This window comes from Melopsittacus undulatus, unplaced genomic scaffold (genome assembly GCF_012275295.1).
Source record: "Melopsittacus undulatus isolate bMelUnd1 unplaced genomic scaffold, bMelUnd1.mat.Z mat_scaffold_49_arrow_ctg1, whole genome shotgun sequence".
NCBI lineage: Eukaryota > Metazoa > Chordata > Aves > Psittaciformes > Psittaculidae > Melopsittacus > Melopsittacus undulatus.
This window is the reverse complement of record NW_022994370.1, coordinates 97501-122017: the sequence shown is the minus strand read 5'-3', so window position 1 is coordinate 122017 and position 24517 is coordinate 97501.

Below are 24517 nucleotides of genomic sequence, written 5' to 3'. Positions count from 1 at the left end.
TGGGGCTTTATGGGGCAATAATGGGGTTCTATGGGGCAACATTCCTGTTCTATGGGCAATAATGGGGCTCTATGACGCAACAATGGGGCTTATGGGTAATAATGGGGCTCTGTGTGGTAAGAATTGGGCAATAATGGGGCTCTATGAGGTAACAATGGGGCAACAGTGGGGCTCTATGGGGTAATAATGGGGATCTATGAGGCAACAATGGGGCTTTATGGGGCAATAATGGGCTGATGTGGTAATAATTGGGCAATATGGGGTTCTATGAGGCAACAATGGGCAAAATGGGGCTCTATGGGGTAATAATGGGGTCTATGTGGTAATTTGGGCAATAATGGGGCTCTATGAGGCAACAATGGGCTTTATATGGTAATAAAGTGGGCTCTATGTGGTATAATTGGGCAATAATGGGGCTCTATGAGGCAACAATGGGGCAACAATGGGGCTCTATGGGGTAATAATGGGGATCTATGAGGCAACCATGGGGCTTTATGGGCAATAATGGGGCTGGATGTGGTAATAATTGGGCAATAATGGGGTTCTATGAGGCAGCAATGGGGCAAAATGGGGCTCTATGGGGTAATAATGGGGCTCTATGTGGTATATTGGCAATAATGGGGCTCTATGAGGCAACAATGGGCTTTATGGGTAATAAAGGGACTCTATGTGGGTAATATGGGCAATAATGGGGCTCTATGAGGCAATAATAGGGCTTTATATGGGTAATAAAGGGGCTCTATGTTGTAATAATTGGGCAATAATGGGGCTCTATGAGGCAACAATGGGGCTTTATGGGGTAATAATGTGGCTCTATGTGGTAATAATTGGGTAATAATGGGGCACTATGAGGCAACAATGGGGCTCTATGGGTAATAATGGGGCTCTATGTGGTAATAATTGGGCAATAATGGGGCTCTATGAGGCAACAATGGGTTTATGGGGCAATAATGGGGCTCTATGTGGTAATAATTGGGCAATAATGGGGCTCTATGGGACAACAATGGGGCTCTATGGGGTGTGCTCTGGCTGCAAAGCAGTGGGCATCTTGTGCCCAATCCTGATGTTTCAGCATTAGCAGATGGTGTTTCTGAGCAGTGCAGCCACAATCCCAAGTCAGCAGAGCCTACGTGGAGCTGGGCAGGAACCGAGGATGAAGAAAGCCGTGGGTAAAGCAGCAGCAGTAGCAGTGCAAGCAAGAGGAGAAGAACCTGGGATGTGCTAAGACACAGCAGTGAACTGTGAGCAAGCTTTGGAGACCAGGCTCTCATCCGCTTAACGTGACCAATTGTATCTGAGCTGCTGTGTGCTACACTGGACATGTACCCACTGATACAGCAGCTATTGGTGATGTGTGTGATCTTAATACAGCCACTGATTGTGTATGGATCCAAGTATAATACACTGAGCTATTGTAAGCAGAGACTAACATGGAAATTCTAGCTTAGCCAATAGCTGTGTGTAGATAGGCGTGTGGACAAACCAATGTAACCAATGAAAGAGTGTTTAGGAGTGCATGGACTATCACTGACTACATAAATACAGGCGATTGTGATCAATAAAGCAAGCAAGATATGTAACTCATATTGAGCACATTCTTGACTTCGGCTGAATCTTCTCCAACAAGGAACCAGCACTGGTGGTTGCAGCACTAAGGGATGCATCCAGCACCCGTATCCCTGGGGCAGTTGTGCTCTGGGCGCAGTGGAGGCAGCAGCTCCTTGGTTGCAGCTCCTTGGTGTCACCCTTAACGGTGATGGCAGCACCAGCTTGGCTCCATGTCCTCATCCTTGTGTCCTTGCCCTGGCTGGTGCATGGCTCCTGGCACAGCTGTGGGTCAGTGGCACCAGCCTGCGGGGCTCCTGGTATTCCACAGGGAGATGCTGCTGCTGAACTCAGCTTCTGTCCGCATTAAGAAGAGACCTAAACCAGGTCTGGAACATGACTGTTCATCATTGCCAGAGTCACCACCAGTGGGGTGTGGGACTGGGAGAGCCCCACTTGCTCTCCAGCACCCCATGCGGTGGCACAGCACAGCTATGGGGCACCTCATAGGCTCCCTTGTCCCTGCAGCATCCTATGGGGCAGGATGATGCTCATCTATGGGGCACCCCTTGTCCCTGCAGCACCCAATAGGGTGCTCCTCTATGCTCATCTATGGGACACCCCATCGGGTAACTGGTTCGAACGTAAACAGGGATGTTCAGATGGATATAAGGAAAAAGTCCTTTACTGTGAGGGTGCTGAGGCCCTGGAACACATTGCCCAGAGGCTGTGGGTGCTCCATCCCTGACAGGGTTCAAAGCCAGGCTGGATGGAGTCTTGGCTGACATGGTGTAGTGAGTGGTGTCTCTGCCCGTGGCAAGGGGCTTGGAAGTCCATGATCTCAAGGTCCTTTCCAACCCTAACTATTCTATGGGTCTTGATTCTAGAATACAGAGCCAGGCTCCTCTCCATGGTGCCTGGAGGGAGGACAAAAGGCAATGGGGGATAGTGAGAGAGGAGAGGTTGAGCCAGGACAGAAGGAAACCTTGTTCCCATAAGCTCAGACAAGTGCTGCATCCGGTCACCCCAAGACTTGAAGGATCTCCTCAATCTGCAGGGCTGAATAAGGCAGCACTTGGTAAGATCAAGTCCTCTTCTTACTGGTTTTGTTCACAGTTTACAGATAGTATGTAAAACTTATTCTTTCTCTGTTTAAAAGGGGGGAGGGAGGTTCCATGGAGGGGAGCGAGGCACATGGGGAGCTGGGAGAGTCTGATGGGCTTGAGATGATTTGAATCACTATGGGATGCTCTGGAGCTCTGTGGAATGCTCTGGTTCTGGAATGCTGTGAATCCCTGTGGGGTGCTCTGAAGCCCTGTGAGATGCTCTGAACCCCTAGGGGATGCTCTGCTTGTGGGATGCTCTGAATCCCTATGGGATGCTCTGCTTCTAGGATGCTCTAAATCCCTATGGGATGGTATGGATCCCTATGGGATTCTCCAAATCCCTAAAGGATGCTCTGCTTGTGGGATGCTTTGAATCAGTATGGGATTCTCTGCTTGTGGGATGCTCTGAACACCTATGGGATGCTCAGAACACCTATGAGTGCTCTGCTTGTGGGGTGCTGTGAGTCCTTATGGTGGTCCCTTCCACCCCAAACCAGGTGACACCAAGGAAGTAACCCAAGGAGCTGCCACCACCATTAATGGTGACACCAAGATGCTGCTACCAAGGAGCTGCAACCACCTCTGCACCCAAAGCACAACTGCCCCAGGGATACGGGTGCTGGATGCAGGTCCCTTGGGGCTGGGGCTGATGTCATAGAGAGGTAGGTTCCATGGGGGGGGTGTTCCATGGAGGGGGGCAGGGTGTATGGGGAGATGGGAGAGTCTGATTGTCTTGGGATAATTTGAATCCCTGTGGGAAGCTCTGGTGCCCTGTGGGATCTCTGGCTGTGGGATGCTGTGAATCACTGTGGATGCTCTGAACCCCTGTGAGATTCTCTGAACCCCTACGGGATGCTCTGCTTGTGTGATGCTCTCAATCCCTATGGGATGCTCTGCTTGCAGGATGCTCAAAATCCTTATGGGATGATATGGAGCTCTCTGGGATTCTCTAAATTCCTACTGGATGCTCTGCTTGTGGGATGCTCTGAACATCTATGGAATGCTCTGCTTGTGGGATGATTTGAATCTGTATGGGTTGCTCTGCTTGTGGGATGCTGTGAATCCCTATGGGGATTTAAAGTCCCTTCCACCCCAAACAGGTGACACCAAGGAGGTACCCCCAACGAGCTGCCACCACCACTAAGGGTGGCACGAAGGAGCTGCTACCAAGGAGCTGCTACCAAGGAGCTGCAACCACCTCTGTGCCCAAAGCACAACTGCCCCAGGGATACAGGTGCTGGATGCAGGTGCCTTGGTGCTGGGGCTGATGTCATAGAGGGGGAAGTTCCATGGCAGGGGGAGTTCCATGGAGGGGGGCAGGGCGTATGGGGAGATGGGAGAGTCTGATTGTCTTGGGATGATTTAAATCCCTATGGGGTGCTCTGGAGCCCTGGGGGATGCTCTGGTTGTGGGATGCTATGAATCCCTGTGGATGCTCTGAAAACCTGTGGGGTGCTCTGCTTGCAGGATGCTCTGAATCCCTATGGGATGCTATGGAGGCCTCTGAGATTCTCTAAATCCCTATAGGATGCTCTGCTTGTAGGATGTTCTGAACCCCTATGAGATGCTCTGCTTGTGGGATGATATGAATCTGTATGGGATGCTCTGCTTGCAGGATGCTCTGAATTCTTATAGGATGCCATGGAGACCTCTGGGATTCTCTACATCCCTATAGGATTCTCTGCTTGTGGGATGTTCTGAACACCTTTGGGATGCTCTGCTTGTGGGATGCTGTGAATCCCTCTGGGGATTTAAGGTCCCTTCCACCCCAAACCAGGCTGTGACTGTAGGACTGTAAAACACCATCTGCATTTGGCTGCAGAAGAGCTCTCAGCACTGAGGCAGCCCCAGGATCAGCTGCAGACATTGGTGCAGAACATCCTCTGTCTGCTGCTGGGCTGGGCAGAGGCCACTGGAGAGCGCTGAGGGCAGCTCAGGCCTGGAAACAGCCAGGATCAAGGGCAGCAGCCACCTCCTCTGAGAGAAGCCCAAGGGCTGAGGCTCTGCAGTCTCTCCCCTGCCCCAGCCTTGGCTTTCAGCCCCACAGCAGAGCCCTTCTGCAGCCGCTTCTCAGCTCCTGCTGTTCCAGGGCTGCTCACTCTCCCCTTTCCAGGCTTCTTTTCCATCCCCACGCTCCAGCAGCTCCAGCCCTGCTCCCTGCAGTGCAGTACCCGCTGCCTGTGACACGTGGCAGGGCACCAACAGCCACCGCAATCATACAAACCCCATTGCAGTCAAACCTGGGTTCATCAGCTGCCTCCCCTGGTGCATTGCAGGTCCCAGGTCCCCTGGCTGTCACCTTGCCTTGGCTTTTGCACCTCTTGGGTGCCATTTCCCTGTGCTCCCTGCACTCCCTCCCCATCCCACACAGGCACAGAGCGGTTCTGGAGAGCTCTTTTTGGATGGAAACAAGAAAGAACACTCATAAACTCTACTAGAACACCCCTCAGGCCTCAATGCCTCCCCTCCTCCTGCTGCCCCCATCCCCACCTCACCCCTGCTCTGCTCTACTCCTCCCCTGGCATCCCTGGGCTGGCTGCAAGAGCCCTGCGCTTGCTGGGTGGCTTTGGCAAGTGCTGCCCCTGCCCTTCATCCCCCACTTCATCCCCCACTTCTCTGCTCTGCCAGGCTGGGACGCTTCCACGTCCATCTCCACAAGCCCACATCACCCATGGGGCTCCATCCCGATGGTGTTGAATCCTCCCAGGCTCAGGCTGGCATTGGTGGTCTGTGGGATAGTGTAGTTGGGGTGAGCAGCTCCTCAGTCACTTGAAGGCATTGCTTGTGGGGGGGCAGCAGAGGAGCTGGGGTGGATGTTGCTGCCCGGGATGATGTTACTGCCCAGGGATGTCCCCATGCAGGTGGCCATGCTGGAGATGTTCATCTGAGCAAACTGCTGCCCCATGTGCTCAGAGCTGGGCATGGATTTCAGCAGCACCGGGGCAGCTGGGGGCACAGTTGGGCTTTTTCCCCTTGTGATGTTGCTGTCTTCAAAGACATGTCAGTTTTCATTCCTGCTACTTACGTATCCACACACCTTGTCTGACCCACAGACTTGGTGTCAATGGGTCTGTCACTGTGTTTGAGTAAAAGAAATGATCCTGCAGCAACTTCTTCTCTGTGCTATGTCCTCCCATGGCAGGAATGAAGGGGAATGAAAGCAGCTTTGTGGCTGCTCCAGCTCTGGGATGGCTGCTCTGTGCCTGCAGCAGGAAGAGCTCTTGGGGAACCCAAGGGTCGGAGCTGTTGTGCTGGTGTGAGGAGATGGGATGGCATGGGGGGGGCTGCAGAGCTCTCAGGGTGTCCTGGGCAGGAGAGCAGGGGACACAGGGGTCCCTGCAGGGGACTGCCCTGCAATGGCCCAGGCTGGGGCTGCCTGGCTGGGAGCAGCCCATGGGAAAGGTCTGTGTGGGCAGGAGCTGGACAGGAGGCAGCATGTGCCCTGGCAACAAGGGAGGACAGCAGCATCGTGGGCTGTATGAGCAGGAGCACGGCAGGAGAACAAGGGAAGGGATGCTCTGGGATACTGCATCCAGGTTTTAAATCCCTACTTTTCTAGATGTAGATGTAGATGTCCATGTGTGTAAAAGGTTTTTTTATATGTCTAAGGGGCATTTTATATGCCTCCATGTATATAAAAGGTCTTTTTATATGTCTAAGGGGCATTTTATATGCCTCCATGTATATAAAAGGTCTTGTTATATGCCTAAGGGGCATTTTATATGTCTCCATGTACATGAAAGCTCTTTTTATATACCGAAGAGATCTTTTATACACTTCCATGGATGGTGACACAACCACTTCTGTGCACAGCCTGTTTCTTTTCCCATCATCAGACAGGACAGGCTGGGATCTCCTTTACCCCTGCTGAAGGAAGGGAGTCAGCCTGGTTAGCTGAATCCTGGGATTGAAGCCCTGGGGCTGGAAGGGGACTCAGCTCTGTCCTGTGGTCACCACAAACCCACAGGAGGTGGGATTCATAGATCACCAATGTCCCACAATCCCCACTGTCTGCAGCAGCACAAAAGGGAATCTCTCAGGTCACAGCTGATTTGGGAAAGCAAAACCTCATTTCCAGAACTCACTCCCCATGGAACTCACCAGTTTGGTGAGTCATGAACCTGGTTGAAGAAGGTGGTTAACAATTGCCTGCAGGTGTTTAAATGCTAACACAGGTCCTTGAGAGCTGCTGCACCAAACATTGCAGACTTGCAGAGACTTTGCAAGCAGCTGCACAGATCTGGATGGCAGCATGAGGTGAAAGGAGATGTTCTTGATATGGTTCCTCTGCAAGAGGAGGAGAAGGAAAAATCTGCTTTTACTTAGGAAGGTCTCCAGCAAACCTTTACCAGCCTTCACCCCCAGGTGTTCGTGCTGCACTTGCTGAACTCCTATCAGCAGTCTGACTTCCTCAGCAGGTGAAAATGTACCATTATATAGATGATGTCTGAATCAGAGGAGATTCCCCCCCAGAGGCAGGGGAAGCAGCACCAGCAGTGTGGGAAGCACTACACGATGTCACATCCCAGCATGGAGCAGTATGGACCAGTTTGTACCAGTACAGACCAATATAGGCCTCAGTGGCCTCAGATACTGCTGGGGTTTCAATATCCCAGTGCTCCCAGACCCTGCTGCAGATGCTCCAGCTCATCCCCCACACGACCTCCTGGCTGGGGCTTCTTTTGTGGGGACCCCCAACTTAGGCACCCCCACTCTGGGGTTACCTCCCCCCTGCAGTTCCCTGATACTGGAGCGGGTGGGGTTGGGTGTGCCCCATTGTGGAGACAGTTCTCACAGGAAAATGAATATTTGGTACATGAGCTCTGAATAACTCCGAGGGATACAGCAAGGCCGTGGGAGGCCTGAGGAAGCCTAAGCAAGCAAGATAAGAAGAAGCTGTAATTCACTGAGTGATGAGAACTGTGGAGGTCAAGTTCTCACACCTGTGCTTAACCAATTATATGTTAGTCACTAAGGGTCTTCAGGACAAGTATCCAATCATGATATGCCAAATTGCTGTAGGTGTGTGTAAGTGTAGTGGTTTAAACCAAGTCCCCCAACTCCCGGAGTGTTAGGAAGGAGAATCCAAAGAATGTAGCCCCACGGATTGAGATAAGAACGGTTTAATTGCTAAGGCATAACACAAAACCCCTACTGCCATTTACTACTACAAATAATAATGATACAGCAAACAGCAAGTGAAAAGAATACAACACCCACCAGCCACCAACCCATAACTCACTCCACCCTGCCCGGCTGAGCACCGCGTGCTCCTTCCTCCATTTTCCTCTCCAGCTCCACTCCTCCAGCTTTCTCTTTCCAGTATGCATCCTGGGCATCACGTGCTATGGTATGGAATACCTCCTTGACTAGCCTGGGTCAGGTGTCCTGTCTCTCCTTCCTCCCGGCCTCCCCTCCTCCACCTGGCTGGAAAAACCTTGAACAAAAACACCCTCAAAACATGCTCAAACCATGACAGTTAGCAATAATATATAAGGAGTTAATGCTTTGCAATAAATGGCTTTTTGTCTGATCACATTGATCTCTGACTGAGTCCGTTCCGCGGCAAATGGCGCCCGAACAGGGACCCTCTATAAGTTCACATTGAAATGGAAGAGGGTGTGAATCGCTGGGCCATGAAGAAATCGGCTGGAATGGATCTGGCTGGACCAAGATCGGGAGGCAGAAGCCTCGGAGGAGGGAATCCTGGGATCGGAGCCTTGTGAGCCCGGAAGACACTGCGCAGTGCAAATAAGGTGAGCAGCCGGATGGTTGGAAGGGGGCTTAAGGATGGGAAACCAGTTAAGTAAAGAAGATGAAGTAATGCTTAAGCTCTTCCAACATATCCTCTCTGAGAGAGGGACAGACTATGATGAAGCTATGCTAAAAAGATTGTTGCTCTGTAGTAAGGAGAAGGAGTTAATTGTGGGAGTTGGTGAAGCTTTAATCTCAAGACTTGGGAGAAAATTACTAAGGAAGAAGCCTCTAATTTATGGATGTTTTCAGTCCTTCTTAAGGTGAAGGGAGCAACCCTTAAAGAGACAGACTTAATGTTGAAATGGTCAAAGACATGTTACCTAGAGATTGATGAGTCCACTGGATTTGAGATATCCTTGTGGAATGGGGCAGGAGTTAAGCTGTGGAATGCAGCCACAAAAGGCAATGATGCTGTGAAAAGTTTGTTAGTCATTTGGAGAACTGTTTTGGAGATGTTAAAGTAAAAAAATGAGATCATGGAGACCAGCACCCCACCCCCCCCCCCCCCCCCTCCTCCCCAAACCTCCACTGGTTGCTGCTATAGCAGTGAAGACTGAGGACAGGGATGAAGACAATCCTTTCAACTAAGGCCCTATTGAGCCCGAGACGTAGCCTGTGCACGTTCATCAGTTTGTTGTTGTGATCCTGAGATTCTGATGCCTGATAATGCTGATGCTGACCTGGATGGTGCTCTTGACCTGGAGCCTATTCATCCGGAAAAGAAGCCTGATTTATATCCCCCAGATCCTCGTGATAAATGGGCATCTGTAAAGGGAGAAGTGAGATGGGTGGGGGATGTGGATGTATTGCACGGTTTGCTGTGGTGTGTGTGCTTCCACCCAAGATGGGATGGTCTCTTGTATGCTCTTATCAGGGGTATCGGGCAGAATGTGTAAGACCGTGGAGTTGAGACCCCATATACAACTCCTTTGATACAGTCTCTCTGTGATACTCATGTACTAGAAGTTGGTAAATTATAAGTATGTCCATGTTTCTATCACCCTTGGAAACCTTTAGAGGTATTGCTGGCAACTTCTTCCAACATAGGCTGGCCACCTGTGTCGGAACGAGTGTGCATTTTGGTCAGTATAAAAGCCCAAGCCTCATGCGATGTGAGGGAGGCAGAGCCTCTGCGGGGACGCTCGCTAAGGTTGAGCCTGCCACCCCACACTCTGATGATGCTTCTCGGAGCTGGTTTCCTGATACTCTTCACAAGGTCCTTGTGCTATGCTGTGCATGTGGGACTGTGTAGAGGGAGTAATGATTGTCTGGATTTTGTGTTTCAAATATTGTAGTTGTGTGGAGTGTGCTTGTGGGATCCCATGCGTGTGTGTGTGTGATGAGGGCAGACAGTGTTCTGTATATTTTTTGTTGTCAGGTTCATGTAAAAGGTTTAACAGGTAGCAGTTTAACATTTCGGGCAAGAATGGGTTAATGCAAAAGTGCGGCAGGTATTTGTTGCTGCTGTTGAGAAGGCTGCTGCCCATAGGCTGTGGTTTTAGCTGTGCAAAGCAGGGTGAGCGACTTTGAAAAAAAGAAAAAAAAAGGGTAATGATAACTCACTCTGGCTGTTATTAGTGACTGTAGTTTTGGTGTGTATTGCTTCAAGCTTGTTCTCCAGCCAGTGTACTATCAACAGCATGTAAGGGATTTGATTCAGCGATGCTGTCAGTGTGGGTCCCTGAATAGGTTGGTCAAATCACCCTCCGATACAGTGGGCTGTTCAGTATGGTTCCCACAATGGGATGCAGACAGGCTGGTCAGACACAAGGGTCTCGTCTTTCTTGGGACACTGACAGGCTGATCAAATAGAAAGGGTTCAAGGAAACCCCCCTTATAATGTTACAATGTGGTCTGAGCCATAGGGGTCAGGAAGTATTGCTTTTGATTCTGCTTGTGCGACAGAAAAAAAAAAAAGGGGGAGGGAGTGTAATGATGGAGCAAACCCCTTTGACTGTTAACACTGTGCAGTCTGTTTCTGCAGCTGTTTCACATCCCCTTTGCATCAGATGCTTCTGCTTTAAGGAGTCACTTTAACCTGTCTACTTCTCAAGAACTGATAACCCAGAGGAAGGGGTATATTTCTGTCCTCCTACCTACAGGTCCACAGCAGCTGCCTGCCAAGTTTGTCAAGCTTTGCTATGAGCTGGACAGATGAGTGGAAGAACTTGATGCATCAGTTACAGGAGCTGACTGTGAATACCCCAAGCAGAATGAGATAGAGAGAAACGAATGATGGTAAAACATCACTTGGGGGCAACTGAAAAGTAACAGCTTGAATATGTGTGCTTGTGAAGTAGCTATTATTAGAGGTTGTGATTTTGCATATAAAACCACCTGTATTTACTAGCCAGTTGCTAATAAGAAGCTATACCTTGTATTGTATGGATTTGTCACTTGTAAAAGAGATGTTAAAGAATGCAAATTTGCAGCAGCTGCTAGAAAATGCTAAGGCAAAAGCTAGAAAGATTCTAATATGATGGTACTGTTACAAAGCAGGTAATGGAACAAATTAAGAGGGTGGGAGAACTCCACTGTAAGGAATTTCTTTGGTTAGTCACTTGCTGTCATCAGTATCTTCAACATGCTGATGCACTCTGTAATAGTTACTCTGCTAATGTAAATCTGTGTGTGCTTTGCTATAGTAGGGACTTGTTAGTGGGTGAAGCAGGTGAAATTCTGCATTGACAACAAGGTGCAAGGATGAGATTGACCAAACGCCTGCTACCCCAGTCAAGGGCAAGACTGGGTTGGCCTCTGTGTCTGCCACCAAGAAGAACCTTTAGCTCCTCTGCTGGCTGCAACCCAGCAGGCATAGAGCGGTGGAGACACATGTCATGCCAGACCTTGATGTGAGGGATGGCCTCCGCTGTTATCAGAGAGCCATCCAGGAGAAAAAGGGTAGGCCCAGCTGTGTACAGCTATCAACAGGACCATACTGGCTGCCAGCGAAAAGTACAAAGCCGCAGAACTCAGCCACATAAAGAAACAGCAATGGTAGATTCAGTCCAACCCCCTGCAAGAGCAGGGTAACCCAGAGTACATCACACAGGAACATGTCCAGGCAGGCCTTGAATATCTCCAACGTAGGAGACTCCACAACCCCCCTGGGCAACCTGTTCCAGTGCTCTGTCACTCTCACAGTAAAGGAGTTCAGAGTTCGTCCAGTTAACTCATTCAGCTGTTGACAAGGGGGATATCCTGGTTCTCCTTTGCTGCTGCTGGCTCTTTCCAGGGCTTCACCCACTGAGCTGGCACCCACCGCAGGCCGGAGTCTGTAATTACACACATATATCCTCGACCACTTAATTTTACTTCCACAGGACCCTTCCAAACACCAGTTTCCATGGCCTTGTATTGGACCAGGATACCTTGAGTCTTATTCATATAACCTGAGCCTAACGCCTGGCCATGTATTACAGCAGGAGGGTCATTAAAGTCTCCTGTTAGTCGCAAGAAATTCATAACATATACAGCTTTCTGTATTCTTGGTACCGGCGTAAGCCCTTCTTCCCCCTTTTTTTGTTTTTCCAATAACTGTTTCAGTGTTTGATGTGTTCGTTCAATGATAGCTTGTCCTCGGGCATCTGTCAAGGACAGGCCGAACTGTCAAACCAACATGTTTGCCATCGGTGGAAGAAGGCATGAGATGTCCGGGCTTGTTGAAAAATATCTACTGGTGGCCCTGCCCATGCCGGAGCAACTAATTATCTGCCTTATCATTCCCGTCGCAAAGGCTTCTGGAAAGGCCTGAGTGGCCAATTCTGATTGTAATAGTCCAAGTAGGTGGTCCTTATTTAAATCCTGCCCTGCAATCAGAATATCATCCATATAGTGGTAAATTAAACAGTGCTGTAAGTATTGACGGATCGGCTGTAATGCCCAAGAAACATAAAGCTGACAAATAGTAGGAGAATGTTTCATACCCTGAGGCAGCACAACCCATTCATATCTTTTTACTGGTTCTCCTTTGTTAATTGCTGGGACAGAGAAAGCAAATTTCTCCCGATCACTCGGATGCAGGGGAATTGTGAAGAAGCAGTCTTTTAGATCAATTATCATTAAATCCCATCCTTCGGGTATCATAGTGGGACTAGGTAAACCATCTTGCAAGGCACCCATGTCTTGCATGACGGCATTTATAGCCCGCAAGTCATGTAACAATCGCCATTTTCCGCTTTTCTTGGGGATGGTAAATATAGGAGTATTCCATGGGCTGGTGGAAGGCACAATATGGCCTGCTTCTAATTGTTCAGCGACCAATTCATGAATATGGGACAGCTTTTCTTTTGTCAGCGGCCATTGATCAACCCATACAGGTGTTTCAGTAAGCCATCGTAATTTATAGGTTGGCCATCCATCAATGGTCACCATTAAAAATTTTTTGTAGTCAATCTCATTCCCATTTGACTAAGAGCATCCCATCCGAGCAATGCAATTGGAGAGTGCATGACATATGGTCTGATGCGTGTATGACTGCCATCAGATAGAAAGACATCCACCAATTCTGTACTAATTTTTGTCTATTGCATTCCTCCGATTCCAACAACTCCTGTGGCAACGGCTTGTAGGGGCCAAGCTTTTGGCCACTGACGATATGGTATGATAGTAACATCAGCCCCCGTGTCGATTAGCATAGGCAGTTTTAATTATTTGATTATTATGGCCCCGTATAGAGACCTGGTCCTTGGGTTTGTGCTTTGCAATATCCAACGCAAACAAAATGTGTGGGATTCCTGTGGAACCCCATGCCTGATTTCCTCTGATTTTTTGCCCCATCTGGGGAACTTTTGCTTCAAATGGGACTAATTGAGCTATTTTAGAATCCTTGGGGATGTGTACTGGGGGTGCATGTGTCCGCACCATGATCCCAATGTTTCCAGTATAATCAGCATCAACTACGCCTGGTAATACAAAGACTCCTGTCCTGGATGTTGATGAGCGTCCTAATAGCAAAGCACATAACCCATGACCAAGGGGCCCACTTAATGTAGATGGAATGCAATGGACAGAAGTATCAGTAATGGTAAAATCTATTGCTGTTGCCACATCCACTCCGGCACTCCCTGCTGTGGCGGAGGGGATGCAGTCCAGACACCCTGATTTTGTGTCATCGCACGGGGTGGTGTCGCGCTCACCACCAGGTCTCCCAACAAGGTTCCATCTTTCTTAAACCTAGAATGACATGCTGCTGCTGTGTGACCACGTCTGTCACATCTAGCACAAACGCTTGAGCCGCTGCCCTGGGGCGGGCGACATTTCTTTGCAGTGCATTGTTTTTTTAAGATGTCCCAGCCATCCACAATTATGACATTTTACACCTTCATGCCCCTCGATCATCCTGACCTTGTTGTAGAAGAGGTCTGACAGCAGCGGCAAAGGTATGTGCCATATATTCCGCCTTTTCCTCTGTTGTGCCCACCTTAGAGCATGCATCCATCATTTCTTGTAATCCAGCAGATTTTGGCAAAGCCTGTAAAATACGCTTACAAATCGGGTTAGCATTTTCCATAGCTAAGGACATAAGCACAGACTCTTTAGCATTAGATGCCAAATCAATATTTTTTCCAATAGCATCTGTTAATCTATCGATAAATTGCATGTAAGGCTCAGTAGCTCCCTGTTTTACCAATGTATAAGAGGGATTAGGTTTCCTGCCTCTGGCACAGCTTTTAAGGCAGCTAATGCCAATTGCTGTGCTTGCCGTAAAACCTCAACCCTCATATGAGCCTGTACTGCATCAGGATGAAATTGGCCCCTCCCTAGTAACATGTCAGATGTGATACCATGTAAAGGGTCAGTGGGATTGCGAGCTAAGTTGTCATCAGCAGCTCTTGCAGCTAACTCTTCAAACCCACTCTTAAAGTGTAAGACCTGGGAGGGGGTTAATAAAATTGCAGCTATTCGATAACAATCAGTAGGAGTTAACAGCATACTAGAAAATAAGGCAGTTAGCATCTGTTGAGTATATGAGGAAGACAACCCATATTGAGCAATTGCTCCTTTTAGTTCTTTCATAGCCTTCCAATCCATAGGAGTCCAGAGAGGTTGCCCCTGGGCATTCACAATAACTGGAAATGCAGAAGGGACATCAATCGGTAAAATAGCGCCATCTATAATCGCATCTTGAATAAGACCACGCCATCTCAGGGCACTGGGAGCAGCTTGCTGAGAGAGTGCCAGAGTTGGTGGTAGCGGCACCTGAAAAGGGTTAACTTCTGTGGATTGCTCGAGAGCTTGCTCCTTATCTTTAGGCCCCAGCTCCTCCAGGCGGTCTCGTAAATCTTGTAGCTTTTGATCTAACAGCTTTAACCAGCGATGACATTCCTGGCTATTTTGCGGCTCCGACGGGAGCGCTGCAAGTGCTGGTGTCAAAGGCAAAGGGGGGTGTTGTAAAGTGGGAGTTTTATTATACTTCTCAAAAGGTTCTCTCTCCGTCCATAGGGGGTGGGGGGCCGGGGAGAGGTATTGTCTGCCTCTGGGGCAGTAGCATCACGAAAAGGATTAACCATAGGTGGTCGTGGTCGCACACCCTCCCTCTCCCAAGCCCCCTCATCGCATATTGCGGGTAGGAGGGGGGCACTGGGTCCTCAAACATCCGTACTTTCCGACGCATGGGCTTTCAAGCTGGAGCCGCCTCGCCCGAAACCAACACTCCGGCTGCTACCGGCGCACCAGCAGCAGCCGGCTGTTGCTCAGGCGAGTCCGAAAACATCGGAAAGGCAGACATGGCTACTTCCTTCTCAGCTTTCATAGCAGTTAATGTGTCTTTTAACAGTCACCACAGTGTGGCAAGGGGCCTTGCCTCCTTTGACCCTTGGGAAATATCGTCCCACAAACACAGCAAACACAACACACACAAACAAAAACAAACAAAACCCAAAACAAACAAAAAAACCCAAACACAACAAACACAAAAACAACTTTCTCCCAAGTCTCAATCTTAAAAGCTTCACCAAGCTCCACAATTAGCTTTTTCTCTTTACACCAGAGTAAAAGCCTCTTCAGAGTTTCATCATCATACTTTATCCCTGTCTCAGAGAGGATATGTTGGAAGAGCTTAAGCATTACTTCATCTTCTTTACTTAACTGGTTTCCCATCCTTAAGCTCCCTTCCAACCATCCGGCTGCTCACCTTATTTGCACTGCGCAGTGTCTTCCGGGCTCACAAGGCTCCGATCCGAGGATTCCCTCCTCCGAGGCTTCTGCCTCCCAGTCCTGGTCCAGCCAGATAGATTCCAGCCGATTTGTTCACGGCCCAGAGATTCACACCCTCTTCCGTTTCAATGTGAACTTATAGAGGGTCCCTGTTCGGGCGCCCATTTGCCGCGGAACGGACTCAGTCAGAGATCAATGTGATCAGACAAAAAGCCATTTATTGCAAAGCATTAACTCCTTATATACTATTGCTTACACACACCTACAGCAATTTGGCATATCATGATTGGATATTTGTCCTGAAGACCCTTAGTGACTAACATAGAATTGGTTAAGCACAGGTGTGAGAATTTGACCTCGAACACTTGCCAACAGTCCACAGTTCTCATCACTCAGTGAATTACAGCCTCTTCTTATCTTGCTTGCTTAGGCTTCCTCAGGCCTCCCACGGCCTTGCTGTATCCCTCAGAGTTATTCAGAGCTCATGTACCAAATATCCATTCTCCTGTGAGAACACTGTCTCCACAGGTTCCCAGAGTAGGTAACAAAGGGCCAAGTCTGTCTTTGCTGCTTTATGTTTGTTTTCTGTTTCAATTTATGATGATGCTGTTTTCATAGAAATGTCAGTTTTTATCTCTTCCTGCTTAAATAGCCACTCATGCAGTGTGAACCAGACTTTGTGTCTCTTGGGTCTCTCATTGTATCTAAGGGAAATAAATGATCCTGCAGCAACTTCTTCTCTATGTTATGTCCTTACATGGCAGGAATGAAGGGGAATGAAAGCAGCTTTGTGGCTGCTCCGGCTCTGGGATGGCTGCTCTGTGCCTGCAGCAGGAAGAGCTCTTGGGGACCCAAGGGTCGGAGCTGTTGTGCTGGTGTGAGGAGATGGGATGGCATGGGGGGGGCTGCAGAGCTCTCAGGGTGTCCTGGGCAGGAGAGCAGGGGACACAGGGTCCCTGCAGGGGACTGCCCTGCAATGGCCCAGGCTGGGGCTGCCTGGCTGGGAGCAGCCCATGGGAAAGGTCTGTGTGGGCAGGAGCTGGACAGGAGGCAGCGTGTGCCCTGGCAGCAAGGGAGGACAGCAGCATCGTGGGCTGTATGAGCAGGAGCAGGGCAGGAGAACAAGGGAAGGGATGCTCTGGGATACTGCATCCAGGTTTCAGATCCCCAGTTCAGGAATGCTATCGGCAAGGAGCTTTGGCTTTAGCAATGGGCCCTAAGGACATGCAGGGACTGGAGCATGGTGCCTGTGGGGAGAGGCTGGGGGAGCTGGCTTGTCCAGCCCGGAAAAGGGAAGGCCAATGGGGACCTGGCAGTCTCTGGCCTTGTGCTTTTCCATCTTGGACTGAATGAAGCACCGAACCACTTGCTCTGAACCTGTTCCTGATGGGTTAAAGTTGGGACATCCTGGGGTGCCTTCCAACTTCTGTCCTTATATGATCCTACAATGATGGGCTTAAGAAGGGCCACAAAGATTCTTTGAGGGCTGGAGCACTCCTCCACACATCTTCATAACTAGATGAAGACAGGCTGAGAGAGCTTGAGGTGTTCACCCTGGAGAAGAGAAGGCTCCAGGGAGACATCTTGGCAATCTGCACATACCTAGACAGAGCCTACAGGAAATCTGGAGAGGGGCATTTTACAAGCATGTGCAGTGACAGGGCAAGGGGGAATGGTTTTAAGCTGATGTTCACAAGGGATGTCTGATGAAATCCAATTTTATTTTAAAGTTCACTAATACTCATGACTCAGATGAGTCTGGGCTGCACAAGTGCTGAACAAGAGAGGCTCAGCATGGCCTTAGAATCATTTTGTCTGTGTTATTTATTTAATAGTATAACACTGCTGATTTTTTTTAGGGCTATAAAACATTCTATGTATGACTGACAATCAGAAGAGTACTGAAATAGCCATAAGTATTCAGCTCTTTCTACCTTAGTGCAGAGCTGGGAGAGCTGCAGTGTCCACCAGTCCTTTCCATTTGCCCTGGGCTCAAACCTGCACTGCCTGTAAGATGCCTTCACACACAAATTGATCTGAAGAACCCCCACAAACACATGTCCTGTGCTGAGAGCAGGGCAGCAGGGTTCAGAGGGCAGATCAAGGAGCTCTCATGGGGAGAAGCAAAGGACTGTGCCCAGCAGAGCATGTCCAGCAGCCACCTGCAGTGGAAGGCAGACACCAAGAGAGCTGCCTGAACGCAGCCTCCCAGGCCTGGGCTGCACTTTCCCCCCACTCCTGCCCATGGCTCTGCTGCCTGGAGCTGTCCCTGCCAGGAGCTGCTGCTCTGTGCCCAGCTCTGCTCCCTCTCAGTGCTGCCAGAGCCCATCCCATGGGCTGTGTGCTCAGCTCTGCCCTGCACACCCCTCCCGGCAGCAGGGCTCTGCCCAGGGGCATCTCTGCCTCTGCAGGAACCTCACACCTGGCACTCAATGTGTTAGAAAAAGGGTGAAATTTTATGTTAGAAATAATTATATTTGAAAGTTTGCAAATCAATAGTAGGCCTTTGATTTTGCTGTTCTGTACCTTAGTTAATCGTTTGTAGTTTAGTTGTATTTTGCTGTTCTGTAACTTAGTTGTAAATAAAGCATGGGTGGAATTAAGAAAGTATTGTAAAACCTTATCCAAGCAGAACATGTAGATTGACCCGAGGCAGCCAAGTGAAAACAAGAGAATACTGGCATCCACATAATGGTTGGGGCCTGTCCAAAGAACAGACAGGTCACCTCGGACAAAGCGAGGAAGACTTCTTACTTCATCTGAGGAAGACTCCTTACTTCATCAGGACGGACCACCAGAGGGGGGCTGCGCAAGCACAGAAGAGGCTGATGTCATAACAGACTGATGAGGCAATCCCGCATGCATATGTATTAGTCGGTAGCAAGCGCGGCTAATCCGGCGCGAGCCGGAGCTCCCCCTAGCGGCAGCGCGAGCGGAACCGTTCCCTGGAAATGCGGCAGAGTCCCCGCGGAGCCCGGTAGACCTGACGGAAAACTACGCCCCCCCACCAGCGCTCGGCCGCAGGCAGCCGGCAGGTCCACCCGGAGGCACGGGCGGAAAGCGGGAAAGATGGCGGCCGAGTCCCCGGCCACCAGGCCTGCCTGGCGTTCCCCCGCGGAGGAGCGAGGGTCTCCCGAGCAGCGGCAGCGGCAGGCGAGCGCCGCAGCAACCCCTCTGCTGCCCGCCCGCTCCCCGCCCGCCCGCCGGGATGCTCGCAAGCTCGAGCGGCGCTGCCGGGCACTCACCAGCCGGGGCTCGCTCGCTCGCTCGCGCGCTCGGAGATAGGCAGCGTCCTTTCGGGCGGGTAGACCTCGGTCCCCCCGCCGGCCAGGGCCGGCAAGCGGGCAGGCCTGCAGGCGGGGCCAGCGCTCAGCCCGCCCGGGAGCTCCCCGAGGTGCTCGGGGGAGCCGGGCGGGGGAAACGACAACAACCCCCGGCAGGGAAGGAAAAGCGATCTTGGCTCTACGAGCGCTCTATGGGGGGGAGCAGCGCCGGACTCCGAGCAGGAGCTCCTGGCAGGGACAGCTCCGAGAAACAGAGACACGGGTAGGGAGCGCGGGGGGGGGGGGGGGGGGGGGAAGTGAAGCGCAAGCCCTGAGGGTGGGGGGGGGGGGCTGCGCTCGGGCATCCCTTTTCCCCAGCCACCGTTCTTCCGCTTCCCTGCTTTGCGGGCTCCGGCTTTAACTCCGGAGAGAGAATGACGAGAGAACGGGAGTGGGAAAGCACAGCGAAGCGGAGGAAAAAAGGGGGGGGGGGGGGGGGGGGGGGGGGGGGGGGGGTTGTTTGTGCGTGCGCGTGAACATTATGAGGTGCCGCCACCTCGTCCCCAGCACCGGGGCCCCAGGAAAGCCCGGGCGACAGCCAGATGCTGCTGAGGCATCTCCGTGCAGGGACGTACCTACCGGGACAGAAAAGCGGTCGGTAATAAAAACCGTTTGTGCTCCAGCAATGCTCAGATTACCGCAGGGGCGACGGCAGGGAGGGCTGAAGATCGCGTTCCCCTTGCAAGCTTCTAAGCAGAGACAGACCGAAAGACACTAGCCGCCGCACCTGTGGGGTCTGCAGGAGCCGCTGCGCCCCCCCCCCCCCCCCCCCCCCACCCCTCCCGCTTCCCTCCCGACATGGCCGGCCGGCCGCCGGGAGGCTCGCCGGCAGACGCCAGGTCTACCCGAAGGCACGGGCGGAAAGGGGGGGAAGACGGCGGCCGCTCCCGGGGCCACCAGGTCTACCTGGCGTCCCCCCGCGGAGGAGCGGAGAGCCCCCGAGCAGCGGTAGGGGGAGGCGAGCGCCGTAGCAACGCCCCGGCAGGGGAGGAAAAGCGTTCTTGGCTCTACGAGCGCTCTATGGGGGGGGGAGCAGCGCCGGACTCCGAGCAGGAGCTCCTGGCAGGGACAGCTCCGAGAAACAGAGACACGGGTAGGGAGCGCGTGGGGGGGGGGGGTGGGTGGGGGGGTGGGGGGGGGGGGGGGGAGTGAAGCGCAGCCCTGAGGTCTGGGGGGGGGCGTTCGGGGCATCCTTTTCCCCAGCCACCTCCCACTGGGCACAAGCCCGGTGCCTCCTTCTCCACCCATCCTCTCCTCCTACAGCTGCCGTGGCAGCAGCGCATCTCCCGACAGCTTCTCCTCCCTTCACAGCACGCACCCACAACGCGTTTCCAGCCGCACTCAAACGGGATCGCAAAGTCAAAGAACGCGTAGCCGGATGTGCGGGGCAGCCACGGGAGACGCAGCCTCCCGACGGAGGGGTCTCCTCTGCACTGGTTGCTGCAGGGATCCGGCTCCTTCAATAGCCCACGCTCAACGAGGGGGCCCCGTTTGTCACAACGGGCAAATCCACGGCGACCGCCACGGCTTTGTGACGGCGGCAGCACCGCGCCCCCCGGCCGCTGGCCGCTCGGGGGTGCTCCGGGAGTCACTGCGAGGGGGGGGGGGGGGGGGGGGGGGACGACCAGGCTCTGCCCAGCCGGCTCGGGGAGGTCCCTCACGGGCTGCTCTTCCTCACTACCTGTGGTGCGCAGGTGCAGCGTGCGGGGGGGTCGCAGCTCAACGCGGGCAACGGAACGGGGCGTCACGGCCACCTGCGACAAGCGCAGAGCGACCGACATCGGCACGGCAGAGAACCGTGGAATCCCAGACCGGGTTGAGCCGGAAGGGGCCTTAAAGCGCATCCAGATCTACCCCTGCCACGGGCAGGACACATTCCGCTACAGCAGCTTGCTCGGAGCCCCCGTGTCTCTGTGCACTCCCAGAGCATCCTGGGGATACCCCTAGAGAATCCCAGAGAATGCCTCGGGCAGCCTGCGGAGCACCCCACGGACTCAGTCAGAGGTCACGCGTCACGATGACCTCGGGGACACGGGGACCACGGGGGGTTCCTGTTTGTGGAACACTCCGTGTTCAGGTGTGTGAGGCCACGGAACCCCACGGAACCCCTCAGCAGAAGCTCTAGGAGACGACAGCTGCCCCACGGAACACAAGCTACCGGTGCAGGAGGCAAGAGCAGGTCCTCTGGTGGTTCCCATCTCGGTGTCTCGCAGCCGGTGACGCCCGTGGACACAGGAGCGTGGAACGAGGTGGGTGGCGATTGCGATCCTGGGGTGCTTTAGGAGTTGCCAAGAGCACCTCAGGTGACTTCCCCAGTGTGGCCGCTTTGCAGTGGGTGTGCAGTTCTGTGCCGCTGAGGCGGCAGCGGAGCTGCGGCCGCTGAGGGAGCTCCTGGGATCTGGGCTCATTGCTTGTGGGGAGAAGAAGGGGCTGTGGGGATGGACAGGGGGGAAGGGCTTTAATGTGACAGAGAGGGGAGACTGAGAAGAGATCTCAGGAAGACGTTTTTCCCTGTGAGGGTGGTGGGACACTGGCACAGGGTGCCCAGAGAAGCTGTGGCTGCCCCATCCCTGGCAGTGTTCAAGATACAGCTCAGAATTCCCTGCCTGTTTCCTTGGGACATGGTTGATTTGCTTTGGAGATAAATCTGCCTCTACAGATCTAACACCAAAAGGAACTGTTCACCTTCAGGTGCACTAGACACACAGATCACTTGCTGTGTCATGTGCACTTCACACAGAATCGCAGAATCACAGAATCCCGAGGGTTGGAAGGGACCTCGAAAGATCATCCAGTCCAACCCCCCTCAAGAGCAGGGTAACCCAGAGTACATCACATAGGAACATGTCCAGGCGGGCCTTGAATATCTCCAATGTAGGAGGCTCCACAACCCCCCTGGGCAACCTGTTCCAGTGCTCTGTCACTCTCACAGTAAAGAAAACCCCTGGTTCACCAGTGCCTCAGCAAAAAGGATCATAGAATCATAGAATCAACCAGGTCAGAAAAGAACTTTAAGCTCATCCAGTGCAGGCCTTATCTCAGCACTGTCGAGGCCACCGCTAACCCATGGCACTGAGGGTGTGTGAACACTTCTGGGGTGGTGACTCCATCACTGCCCTGGGCAGCCTCCTCCAACGCCTGAGCACCCTCTGGGGCAGGAATTGTTCCTCAGCTCCATCTAAACCTGCCCTGGTGCAGCTCGAGGCCGTTTCCTCTCGTCCCATCCCTTGTTCCTTGGGAGCAGAGCCCAGCCCCTCCCGGCTCCATCCTCCTGTCAGGCACTTGGAGGGAGCCATCAGGTCCCCCCTGAGCCTTCTCTTCTCCATCTGAACCCCCCAGCTCCCTCAGCCCTTCCCCATCTCTCTTGTGCTCCAGGCCCTGCACCAGCTCCATTGCCCTTCTCTGGCCCCACTCCAGCCCCTCAAGGTCTCTCTTGCAGTGAGGGACCCAGAGCTGAACACAGGATTCGAGGTGCGGCCTCCCCAGTGCCCGGCGCAGGGGCACAATCCCTGCCCTGGCCCTGCTGCCGCACTGGTGCTGATCCAGCCCACGATGCTGGAGGCTTCCTGGCTGCCTGGGCACGAGCTGCTCACGTTCAGCTCCATCAATCGGCACCTCCAGCTCCTTTCCCATGAGCAGTTTCCAGCCGCTCTTCCCCAGGCCTGCAGTATTGCAGGGGGTTGTTGTGGCCCAAGTGCAGGACCCGGCACTTTGCCTTCCTGAACCTCATCCCATTGGCCCCAGCCCATGGCTCCAGCCTGTCCAGATCCCTCTGCAGAGCTTCCTTCCTTCCAACAAATCAATGCTGCCACCCGAGCTGGTGTCATCTGCACATTTACACGTCCCATTATGGAACAGTACGGACCAGTTTGCACCGGTACAAACCAATGTAGGCCTCTGTGGTCTCAGATACTGCTGGGGTTTCAATATCCCAGTGCTCCCAGTCTCTGCTCCAGGTCTTCCCACTTGCAAGCATGCTCAACTCCCAATCCCTCTCAGTGCTCCCACTACCTGCTGCAGGTGCTCCCACTCCCTTTCAGTCTTTCCCAGTCCCTCCCAGTGCTCCCAGGCAACTTGGCTCTCCGAGCGCTGAGGGGGGGGAGCAGCGCCGGACACCGAGCAGGAGCTCCTGGCAGGGACAGCTCCGAGAAACAGGGACACGGGTAGGGAGCGCGGGTGGGGGGGGAAGTGAAGCGCAGCCCTGAGGTGCGGGGGGGGGGGGGGGGGGGGGGGGGGGTTGGGGGGGGTGGGGTGCGGTGCGTACGCGTGAACATTATGAGGTGCCGCCACCTCGTCCCCAGCACCGGGGCCCCAGGCAAGCCTAGGCGAGAGCCAGGCCCTGCTGAGGCATCTCCGCGCAGGGACGTACCTGCCGGGACAGAAAAGCGGTCGGTAAGAAAAACCGTTTGTGCTCCAGTAAATGCACAGATTACGGTACTGCAGGGGCGTCGGCAGGGAAGGTTGAAGGTCGCATTCGCCTTCCACATTCGCCCTCGGGCCCCGGCCCTGGCCCCCGGCCCCCCCCCCCCCCTCCCCGCCTCCCCCTCCCCCTTGCGCTGGCCGCTGGGCGGAGGGGGCAGGGTTCGGCAGCCTGACGCTCTGCGCCTGCGCGCTCGCCCCCCTCCCGTTCCCCCCCCCCCCCCCCCCCCCGCCCCGGCTCGGCAAGCGGGTTCCCGCCAAGCGAGGTAAACAGCGGCTGCTCCCAGCGGGCGGGCAGTCCCGCGCTCACTTTGCAGGGGCACGGCAGGCAGGTAGGCAGCCGGGAAGGAAGGAGACGGTGGTCGGGGAGCAGGTGGGGAGCCTGGCGCAGGCGGAGGCGGGCCGGGGATGGCGGGCTGGGGGGGGGGGGGGGGGGTGTGTGTTGTGTGTGCACGCGTGTGTTGTTTGTTTTGTTTTTTTTTTTTTCTTTCCCGTTCGGGTTCTCTGTGCGGTTCGTTTGGGGTTTCTCGGTTCGTGTTTTCTTTTCGCTTTTCTCTTCTCTCCTCTCCTTCTTGTTTGGCCCCACGCCCCTTCCCTCCGTCTGATTTTTGGAACCGCGGCAGGGAGGGCAGCGGCGGCGAGGGAAGCCGCGCCCTGTCGGGACTTGCCTTCTGCCGCCTGGCCGCGGAGCCGCGCGACCTCTCGGACAGAAACGAGCCGGCTTTGTTCCGCTCTCGGCAGCTCCCGACACCTCCTCTTTTAATCAAATGAAGGCGTAGGGGAAAGGAGACAGACAGAGAGGGAGGGAGGCAGGGACGGACTGGCGGGCGGACGGACAGACCGAGAACAGAATCCGAGAGAGGAAGGGAAGGAAAATACGAAAGAAGAAACGGGCTGCGGAAGCCTTCCCGAGGGGGGGGGGGGGGGGGGGGTCGACGGGTACCGGGCCGGAGGGCGATCGATCGACCGATGAAAAGAATGAATAAAAAAAACGAAAGGGAGGGGGGGTGGGGGGTGAGACGAATGCGGACGAAGGGGACGGAGGCCGTCTCGGGGCCACGGAACGGTGGGGTCGGGCCTGGGGGAGGGAAAAAAAAAAATAAAAATTAAAAAAATAAATAAAAAAAAAATAAAAAAAATTAAAAAAAAAAGAGAACAACCCGAAACCCAGAAAAGAGAAACCCTAACCCCCCCCCCAAAAAAAAAAAA